Raw genomic sequence first — 9736 nt, 5'->3', positions numbered from 1 at the left:
CTGTCTTCAGATTCTGTGTCTCCCTCTCTCTCTGACCCTCCCCTGCTCATGCTCTCTCTCTCTCAAAAAAATAAAAAAAATAAATAAAACATAAAAAATTTAGACTCTGGAAATTTATCCTAAGGAAAATAACTTAACATGTGCACAAGGTACATATATAAAGATGCTTACTACATCATTGTTTTTAAGAGAGAAACAAAGCATTAATATTAACACCCACCATTAGGGGAATGGTTAAATCAAATAGGACATTTATGTACAATAAAACCCCCACTGTCATTAAACATGATGCTTATTTATAATTATTGATATGTAAAGATGTCTAGGAATACAGTTAAGTAATCCAAAAGAAGCAAACTAAAAACCAAAAACACAAGTTGCAAAACCTTTGTAAAGAAATGATTTTCATTTAGCCAGAGCTCTCCCATGTATGAGGTTCTGGAAGCATGTAGTGAGAAACATCAGTCAGAGTATTGGTCTTTATCCCCTTGTGTACATTTTCCTTTGTTTTCTGAATTTTCTCAAGCGAGTCCATATGGGTTTTTTCTTAAGGGTTTATTGTTTTTTTTAGAATGGCTTTAGATTCACAGCTAAATTGGGAAGAAGGTACAGGGTTTTCCCATATACTTCTTGTCCAGCACATGCATAGCCTCCCCCATTTTCTACATATACTTTTCAATACAAAAAAAATTAAGGTTTATAAAGAAAGTATTAAATAGGGTTAAGGGAACTCTGAGAAGTAAGCTGGCCTTATATATTAAATTGCTTCTGGTACAAGCCATCTTTCCTTGTATGATGAAAATGAATCAGACAAGTGAGAAACTTCTCTCTAAAGCACTTACACCCTGCGTAAGTAACTATAGACAAACCATCCCATAGAAGCCAGTGTTGAGAAAAGCCTGTCTTGAAATACAATGTACATTCTCTCATTTAAAAGGCCAGCCTTTTGGATAAGAATATAAATCGGTACAATTGTGTTTTTACAATCTGGCAGTGGCTATTAATGCTAAATAAACCTATATCCTTTGACCCAGCAGTTTCACTCCTGGGTTTATAGCCAAGACAAACAGATGCTTATGTTCATTGAAAGACCTATACAAGAATGGTCATGGAAGTTTTATTAATAAGAATTAACTAGGAATGACCCAATGTCCATCAAAAGAGACTTATGGTAGAGTTCTACAATGGAATACCATGCAGCAAGGAAAAAAGACAGACTGGTACCAAAGGCAACAATGTAGATGGATCATAAAGACATAATTTTGAGTGAAGGGACCCAATCATGGAAACATCATTATCATTTGATTCCATTTGCCCTTGTTCAGAAAAAGGAAAAAGTCACCAACAGTAATAGAAGAGGGTAAGGAACCTTCTGGAGCTCTAGGAATATTTCAGTCTGGGTGGAGTGCAGATGAGTGTACACCTATGTAAACATTTACTGAGCATGCTTTTAGATTTGTGAATTTAATTTATATACAAGGTATCCTTGAACTAAAAGGTTTTTTTAATTCAACTAAAAATTAAACCCAATCTTTCCAGAAAGAGAGAAAAAAAACAGGTCAGCACACTGAGCAGAGGCGGTTTCAGGGTAAATATAACATAGTCAGCACATTCTCAAGAGTAGGGCAGATTATCATATCATCTGAATACACCTAATTATTATAACTGGCCAGCAGTCATTTATAGAAATCGTTCATAAATATTTAAACATACTGCCTGGAAACATTTCTAAAGAGCTTTTAATACTTTTCAGTTAAGGTACATTGGTATGATTTCCCAAGATCATGCTCTTGACATTGAAGTAATTGAAAACCCCAGTGCATTCTAACTAATCCCAGTAACAAAGAAACCTATTGTTTTCCTGCCTATTGTTTAATTTTATATTCATTTATTTTAGGTCCATCATATCCATTCTGCTTAATTGAGTCTCCAAATATGGAATTCCTACCTGACCCTTCCCAATCTGCCCACTATTCTAATGTTGCCAAACTCCCTCCACTGAGGGCTCTGAGTCAGGCTTCTGTTGGCAAAGCTGCCTGATGCTTTATCTATAAGAGAGGGTGGATGGAGGAGAATTTGCCAAGGGCAAACCATAAAAATGTCATGAGCTGTTCTCACCATTTTAAGATCCCTTTTTAAAATTATTTCTTTCTATCCTTTCTCTACTGAAATAGTTAGACTTCCAGAGAGCCTTCTGAGTTGCAAAAATGCAAGCACTGTTCTACGCTGCAAAAGTGCACAGCAGTTACAAACGTATGCATCTTGCTTTCAGGCACACAGTTTGCTTATTCTCCAACACTGGCCTAAGCTTCCTTATAAGCCCTGTTCCCCAGAGGAATGGGAACAACTCAGACCTGCCAATTAATGAAGGTACAGATTTTTATGATTCCACAGGTTCCTTGCAGGATAAACATTCGGTCCTTCAAAGTTGGACACTTAATCAGGTCTCTGAACACCCTAAATGGCCTTTTTGAAAAGACTGTCTTTTCAGATAAGGTGGGCATATACTTTTGGCTTTCCTCACCATTCCATTACCCTTTTCCAAGATGGTCTGTGTGTATGTGGGGAGTGAGATGGGAGAGGTGTCCTCAGTGGGTCTTGACAGTTGGAGTGTGGAGCAGTTCTTGCATTGCGGTGCATCTTTTTCTCACTCAGGTATCTTTCTAAGGAGATGCCCTTTGTCTGGTAGCATGTGTGATGTATGACCTATTGCCATTTGCACCTAAAGTAGGTGGGTTGAGATCTCTCAGCTGGGTCTAGGTTCAAGAGTGTTCCCTAATGGTCTCATCTCTCTTCTGTTCGAATCGGTGTCACAAAGGCCTCTGAACACGTGCACATTCTCCATCCAGCCCTTGGCCTATGTGTTCTACACCACAGGCCCCTTGACTCTCACCTGGGTAGGCCCCACAGGCTCTTGACTTCACCTTGACTGTCTACCTTGGGGGGACCTGTAGAAACTCCTGACCTTCAAATCAGGCCATAGGATGGTTGTCTTCAAGAAATTTCTGGAGGACTTGTCAGAACACGGGCTTCCGGTCCCCACCCTCAGAGTTCCTGACTCAGCAGGTCTAGAGTGAGGTCCAAGAATTTGCATGTCTAACACGTTCCCCAGAGCTGTTGCTGTCATCCTTTGAGAACCACTAGCCATGGAGAGCTGAGCCAAGCTCAGGAAAGCTGTGTCTTCACTGCTTTTAACTTTATCTTGATGTGGCTTGATGACCATTTATGAGACAGTTATCTCCTGAAATTTATAATTTGAATTTTAAAAAACAGCCCCCTGCTTGGGTGTCTCCTTCATCCAACACCCTGGTATCTCTTTGGGCTGCTTCTATTTCCCACCCCCTATCTTACTTCCCCACAGCCTTCCAGTCTTTACAAACCTTTCAAACTGGAGTAACTGGATTTGGCTTTCTGATTTCCTATTAGCCACAGTCTCTTACCGTAGGCAACAAGCCAATAGCACAGGTGCTATAGATGGCTGGGTACTTTCTTTACACTTTATGGAAAATCTGGCTTTAGAAATGGTCAAGATACTTAGAAAATTCTGGTTTGCTGCATGTCTCAGGTTACCTAGAGTTTCGAAAGGCTGTGACCATGGAATTCCAGAGCACAGAGGTCATTAATATTTTGCTAAATTATCCTCGTTACAGGTAATGTTCACAGAGGACCCCATTCTAGTTCTTTCCTTGAGGGACTCATGGCCAAAGGGCTCAAATTACAGAGCAGCCACCTATTATAAAGTAGAAAGCAAATCTACTCTTACTGCTAAAACAGTATTTAAATTACTCAATTAGACATTATGGAACCAAAAATCTCTATATACTATAATCATTTTCAAATATTCATTTTCCTGCCAATAGCCACATTTTGCCAGGTTGTGGAGACAAAGCAAGTTGGCAAGATGACGAGAAACCTGTAATTTGCAGCACAGAAAATCTTTCTGCTGCCAATTTCATGGGCAGGTGCCTGGGACTTGATAAGATGTGAGAGAAAAATTTGTTGCTATGATTCTGAACTTTATAGAAAGCTACTTCCTGCTATTTTAATGTTCATGACCTCAAATCTATGCTGCTGCAATTTTTTAGGTAGTTAAGCTATCTTGGTGGGCCTAGCGCCATAATACACTCTCTAACATTGGGAAACAAACATGATATTTAAACAGATGTAAGGTCTAGAAAACAAACCAGACTCCATAGTAGCAAACAGCCTAAATTCTTTTGAGTATTCCTTGTTTACAGAGCTCACTAGCAAGTGATTTACTTGATGTCTTGGCATTGAATTTTGTTGAATTTCTTGAACTATCTTTAAAAAAAAGTTTGTTTATTTTGAAAGAAAGTGCGAGCAGGGAAGGGGCAGAGAGAGAGAGGGAGACACAGAATCGGAAGCAGGCTCTAGGCTCTGAGCTGTCAGCACAGAGCCTGTCATGAGGATCGAACTCATGGACTACAAGATCATGACCTGAAATGAAGTAAGATGCTTAACCAATTGAGCCACCCAGGTACCCCTCTTGAATTATCTTTGAAGACAATCAAGGCTTAAACCATACCAAAGGTATGATAGTTGGGGAATTGGCCAAGTGAATCAGCCAGAAATGAAATGTAATCACTGACCTCTTACTGATAGAAGAAAATTTTTGCTAAGCCCTTGTTTACTTTTATGTTTGGTCATACAACATTCAATTTCTATTAGAATGGACACAACGAAAGAGGCAAAGGCAGCATTGTTGTGCATTATTTACTGCACAGGCTCCCCACCCCCATTTAGGGGTCTGACCCTGAACACCATCTCTGTTCAGTGAAATGCACCTTCTTCATAGACATAAGAGACCATAGACATAAGAGAATGGGCATCTGATTTTCCTAAAGTCGATCCTGGTACTCCCTTTTTATCTAGTCTATTTTTATTGCAAGCTTTTATGTTCCTTTCTCATAAGGGAGGGTCTTTAATGTGAGGAGAGTTATTGAAAAGTAAAGAAAGTCATTTTCAGGGGAATCTACTTTGGGTAATATCTGTTTTTTTAATCAGCCTAATATAATGGAAATATACAGGACCAAAAATGAGAAAAACTGAGTTTAACTCCATTTTAGGCACTAATATTGTGCATCCTAGAACAGGTGACCTTTCCTGTTTGGATCACTTTTTTAAAATAGGAAGTTGGACTGGAAGATGTCTATTCTTCCTTCTCCCACTGTTTTAATGATATGAAGATCTTTGTTAGGATGCTGTAGGAATTCTTGGCTTGCTCATACTCCCTCTGAGCTGCCCAATACCATCCCAATTTGCTTCAGCCCAGCAAAGGACCTAGCAAGATGCCCACAGCTCATGCTTATGTTCTGTGTGTGTGTGTGTGTGTGTGTGTGTGTGTGTGTGTGTGTGTGTAAGGGGTGGATTTACTGTAACTACTTTTTTTAATGCTATTTATTCTTGAGAGAGAGAGAGTGGGGGAGGTGCAGAGAGAGAGACACACACACAGAATCGGAAGCAGGCTCTAGGATCTGAGCTATCTGCACAGAGCCCAATGTGGGGCTTGAACCCATGAACTGCAAGATCCTGACCTAAGCCTAAGTCACATGCCCAACCAACTGAGCCACCCAGGCATACCTAACAAAGCTACTTCTAAGACTTATGCAGGGTCTGCCTTGTAGGGTGCTCTCTAAGAACTCAGCATATGTGCCCCCAAAGATTCACCACACCTTTTGGGGTGCTCCATGAAAGAGACTAGCTAAAGAAATGGAAGTATTTGGCCCTGGGAGTCTTATAGTAGAATGCCTAGACTCCTTATCCTCTTGTAGCCAGAATTTTTATTGTCAAACAATGTGTTACCTAGAGATCAAGCCAACATACATTACTATTTAAAAGCTCTTGTAGGTCTGTTTCCTACATTTTTGTCTTGATAGGGGATGGTTTCAGCACCTTAGGGAAGCTCCTTTCCTCTACCACTAACTTCATCATGGACTGCAGTTTTTAGAATTTATGTTAGATCAGGAACCAGTATATCTCCAAGAAACACATCAAAGCCTGCAGAAAGCTTGAAAGCCAATCAAGACAATGGCCTGCAGATGTTTTCCAAGGTTGTGAGTGTGCTTGGGGTCCTTAGCCCACTCCAAGTCTTGAGAAACAGAGATTTCATTCTACAAAATGCAGGAGTCCATTAGTGATCACCCAGCCATGATATATCCACTTGTCATCTGTCACTGAGTAAAGTCTCTAAAATAGAACTCTTCTGAGGCTTTGGTTATGTTTATAATTACCCTATCCTCATTGAATCTAATTTGAATACCCCCACCTAAAATGCCAGGAAAGGAATTATATGTATAAAGCAGCTTTTAATTAAGAGGAAAAGTACCTATGTGTACTTGGCTGGTTGGTGTTTCTTTAGTCTCCTTAATGCAGAACATGGCATATCAACATTTAAATGGCTTCTGATTAATAAGTACTTGTTTCAAGGCTACAGAGACTGAAATAAGATAAACACATATTAACAGAGTGAGAACAATAATAAAAGGAAATAAGTGTCACTGGTTTAAAATGCATATTGTAAGTGATTCCAAAAGCATGGAAATGCAGTTATTAAACCAGCATAGAGGACCATGGGCCTATTTTATTGAAGTAATTAAACACTCTCTTCAAGTTTATGGCTCCTTGGATCATTTTAGGCAAGTGAAAATTGGAGGGGAAATGTTAACTGGTGCCTAATGGATGGCAGCCAACTTGACTTCTTGATATTAATGGACACAGTAGCTGAGTTTCTCAACCCCATTTGCTACAGAAAATGCATGGCCTGTTGAATTTGGGGTTGAAGTTGGAGGAGGGTTCAAATAAATTGCATGGTAGCCAGAGTTTTCTTTCAGTGGCCACATAATTACAGTATTGATAATAACAACAACACTAATAATATTGGAGCCTTATCCTTATTGGAGCACTATCCTAGGCAGTTAATAGGTGTTAATTCATTTGAACTTGACCATAACGACATGTGTGAGAAGCATTCTGTCATCACACTGATCATTACATCACCCCCTTATGACCCTCCAAATCAGAGTTAATTTCTCATCCCTCGACACTCCATGAACATGGATTTTCTCTCTTCTTACAGTGCCTCGTTGTATGCATCTTCATTTCCATTTACTCCTCTCTGGCCCTTCACTACTGGAAAACAAGCTGAGATCAGAAACTGTATCTTTCCAACCACTCTATCTCACACTGTCTACATCACTGATTGCTCCTTCACATATTTGTAGAATTGAGGATTTGCATAAATTGAGGAACACTGCTCTACAGCTAGGTCCTCAGACATAGGTGGCTTTACTGCACACTGGCCCACTACCTGATTAGCAGGACACGTTACATCCCAGACATGTTAAATTGCGGGGATGGCCTCACCTACAAGGACTTTCTCATTCTTGCTGGGTACACTGGAGGCCAGGTAGGCAGGACTTCTGCTCTGTTCAATAACATCACTCTGGGAACATTTGGCTGGCTGGGTCTGTCAGTAGACCTTACAACTCTTGATGTTGAGGTTGTGAGTTTGAGCTACATACTGGGTGTAAAGTTTATTTGAAGATCAAATAAAATTTTAAAAAATCTTTAAAAAAAAAAAAACCCTACATCATTCCAAAGATCCCACTGGTTTCCTCACCCATGAACACAGTCTCAGAGGCTGGCACGGACATAACAATAGACCTTACAGGTGGGATTGGCTTCATCCACCACAACTGTACACCTGAGTTCCAAGCCAACAAAGTTCAGAAAGTGAAGAAATAGGAACAGGGATTCATCATGGACCCTGTGTCCTCAGCCCTGAGGATAGAGTGTGGGATGTGTTTGAAGCCAAAGCCCAGCATGGCTTCTCTGGTATCCCAACCACCAATATGGGCTGAATGGGGTGTCACTTGGTAGGCACTGATTTTCTCAAGGAGGAAGAGCATGACTGGCTTTTGGAAGAGATCATGAGGAAGAAGGAAGACTTGGTGGTATCCCCTACAGGCATCACACTGAAGGAATCAAATTAAATTCTGCAGCACAGCAAGAAGAGAGAGTTACCTATTATAAATGAAGATGATGAACTAGTAGCCATATTGCCCAGAAAGACCTGAAGAAGAACCAGGATTACCCACTGGCCTCCAAAGATGCCAAAAAGCAGCTCCTATGGGGAGCAGCCATTGGCATTCATCTTCATGATGACAAGTATCAGCTGAGCTTTCTAGCTCAGGATGGTGTGGACTTCGTGGTTTTGGACTCTTCCCAGGAAAATTCCATCTTCCAGATCAATATGATTGAGTACTTGAAAGAGAAACACCCAGTCACCAAGTTATTGGAGGCAATGTGGTCATGGCTATGCAGGCCAAGAACCTCATTGATGCTGGGCTGTGGGTGGTCTGAAGCAAAGTCAATGTACAAGGTGTCAGAATATGCATAGTGTGTTGGTGTTCCTGTCATTGCTGATAAAGGAGGCCAAACGCTGGGCCATACTGCCAAAGCCTTGGCCCTTGGGGCCTCCACAGTCAAGATGGGCTCCCTCCTGGCTGCCACCACTGAGGCCCCTGCTGAGTACTTCTTCTCTGATGGAATCCAGCTAAAGACATACTGTGGTGTGGGTTCTCTTGATGCCAAGGATGAGCATCTCAGCAGCCAGAAGTGATAGTTCAACAAAGCTGAAAAAAATCAAGGTGTCCAAGGGGTGTCTGAGGTTGCTCAGGACAAAGGGTCCCTCTACAAAATCTCTCCCATACCTTATCACTGGCATCCAGCATGCCTGACAGGCCACTGGTGCCAAGGGTTTGACCCAAGTCTGAGCCATGATGTATTCTGGGGAACGAAAGTTTGAGAACAGAACATCCTCAACTTAGGGAGAAGGTGGTGTCTGTAGCCTCCCCTTGTATGACAGCCTCTTCTGAAAAGGGAGATAGCGTATCCCTTTGGTTTTTCAATAAAAATTTGAAAAAAATACTATGTAGCTTTCTTTTTCTCTCAAAGAATATATCAGGATATGTTTAAATAGTCATAGCTTTGATTCAAAAATTTTTAAATAGGGGCGCCTGGGTGGCTCAGTCGGTTGGGCGTTTGACTTCGGCTCAGGTCATGATCTCATGGTTCATGGGTTCGAGCCCCACATCAGGCTCTCTGCTGACTGCTAGCTCAGAGCCTGGAGCCTGTCTTCAGATTCTGTGTCTCCCTTTCTCTCTGACCCTCTCCTGCTCCCTCTCTCTCTCGCTCTCTCTCTCTCTCTCTCTCTCTCTCTCTCTCTTATAAATAAAAACAGTAAAAAAAAAATTTAGGTACAAAGCAGTATACAAATGTGATCCCAATTTTCAGAACTGTTGTTATGTATATAAAGACATACAGATTAGAGCATATAGAAAATTAAAAGTGATCATCTCCCAACAGGAAGATGATAGACAATCTTTACTGCCTATTTTCTAAAACAAAGTTGTTTTAATAGTAAATGTTGGTTTATAATATTAACTTATTTTAATATAACTATGATTTTGTCAAATAGTTTTTCTGAATTTTAATGGCATGAAGAATAAACAGAAACACACACACACACACACACACACACACACACACACACACACACCTGACATCCAGTAAGTGTTTCATGGAAATTTCTAAGGGAGGGTTTTATCTGTCCTTTGGAAAAATCTTAATTTTATTGATTAAAAGGTGAGTAAGGTATTATCAGGCCGTTTCCTATTTCTGTCTTCCATACTGGCTTAATTTATTATTTGTTTCC

At 40.5% G+C, this 9736-nt stretch overlaps 1 pseudogene; it reads left to right on the top strand.

The window, feature by feature from the left end:
• The first annotated feature begins 7357 nt into the window (after positions 1-7357).
• On the top strand, positions 7358-8849 carry LOC115291283 (annotated as a pseudogene).
• Positions 8850-9736: the final 887 nt, after the last annotated feature.

This window comes from Suricata suricatta, chromosome 5, assembly GCF_006229205.1.
Source record: "Suricata suricatta isolate VVHF042 chromosome 5, meerkat_22Aug2017_6uvM2_HiC, whole genome shotgun sequence".
NCBI classification, from domain to species: domain Eukaryota; kingdom Metazoa; phylum Chordata; class Mammalia; order Carnivora; family Herpestidae; genus Suricata; species Suricata suricatta.
This window is presented reverse-complemented; position numbering and strand designations above follow the sequence as displayed.